Source organism: Microtus ochrogaster, unplaced genomic scaffold, assembly GCF_000317375.1.
Source record: "Microtus ochrogaster isolate Prairie Vole_2 unplaced genomic scaffold, MicOch1.0 UNK46, whole genome shotgun sequence".
In the NCBI taxonomy this organism is placed as follows: domain Eukaryota; kingdom Metazoa; phylum Chordata; class Mammalia; order Rodentia; family Cricetidae; genus Microtus; species Microtus ochrogaster.
In genome coordinates this window covers 37,753-39,376 of record NW_004949144.1, presented here as the reverse complement: position 1 = coordinate 39,376, position 1,624 = coordinate 37,753, and positions in this window count along the sequence as shown.

The following is a 1,624-nucleotide window of genomic DNA, read 5'->3' as shown; positions in this document are numbered from 1 at the left end:
GACTGGGAATGAACGAGCATGTGATCAAACTGGACTCTCTGAATGTGGCTGAAAATGAGGGCTGACTGAATAGCCAATGATAATGGCGCTGGGTTTTGATTCCATTGCATGTACTGACTTTTTGGGAGCCTAGTATGTATGGATGCACACCTTCCTAGACCTGGATGGAAGGGGGAGGGCCTTGGTTTCCCACAGGACAGGGCATCTTGACTTCTCTTAGGACTGGAAAGGGGGGGGGCATGGGAGAAGAGGAGGAAAATGGAAAGAGGTCAAATTTTTTAATAAATAAAAATAAAAACTTTTAGAAATATTACAAGGAAAAAACATACAAAAAAGAGGACTCTATGTGGATGAATGGAATTGAAGAGAACTGAAGTTTGGGTGTGAAGGTAGAGAAAGTGGAGATGACAGTTATGGGAGCTGTTGGAGGACCAAGATAATATGTTCAAAATACATTGCATGAAATTTTCAAGGAAATAATAAAAAAATATTCTTAAAATAAAAGAATCAAAGAAAATAAAACAAAAACCCTATATATCAACAGAGAAAATTCTTATCTCTCTTTTTTAGGTAAGGAAATGTAGATTAGAGATCTTAGCTACCTTGAACAAACAAAACAAGCTGAGGCACACCAGACAGTACAAGGATCGCTTCCACAATGGGTTTTAAGGATATTTTTCTTCACGTGCTCATTATTTGAACCCAGGTGAACTACAGTTGAATGCACTATGTTATCTTTGCCTAAGGACATAATTCTAAAGATAGTTCAAGAAGTAAGAATTCTATCACCAAGGATGTCTTTTCTCCCAGTAATACTCAAGCCATTTTCAATGCTATGAAGACATTGGCAGATTTTCCAAAACCAAATTCTCTCAATAACTGGATGAAAACCATGCTCAGTAGTAACTAAGCCTGTATAACTGGTTTATGTATAATAATCTCCACACACAAATCTCTACAAATACCGTTTCTGGGTAGACAATAGAATCTTATTTCTTTTTTATTCATTTTGTCATTTACCTTTTAGAGTTTAGTGTATTTACATCATTTCTACATCCATTTTCCTCCATCTTAACTCTCCCCTTTACTTCTTCTTGCTCTCTTTCAAATTCACTATCTGTTTTTTTCATAATCTTTGTTACATGCACACACACACACACACACACACACACAAACAAACCTTTCAGTCTGAATGATTTTCTACTGACTTTTACTTTTTGTGGACCATGTTAAGGAGGAATGCAACATTAACTAAGACAACCCCTTAGTTCAATACTAGTTTATAGAAAAAAACTGCAATCCAAAAATAACTCGAACCATGCACTGTACACCCTTACCCCAGCCCCAAGCGTCATTTGTTTGTCCTGGAGGTAAAGCTGAATTCTCATTTACTAGCATGCAAATAAAGGCAGACTCTCTTTCATTGTTTTGCAAGCATTTTCCTTTGTCTAGCATCTTTGAAATTTGAGTTCATGAAGTGTGAATGTCATGCAGCAAAGCTTTAAATTTTTAAAGTCACAAACCTTTTTTTTAATAAAGAAGAAGAAGAAGAAGAAGAAGAAGAAGAAGAAGAAGAAGAAGAAGAAGAAGAAGAAGAAGAAGAAGAAGAAGAAGAAAAGAAGAA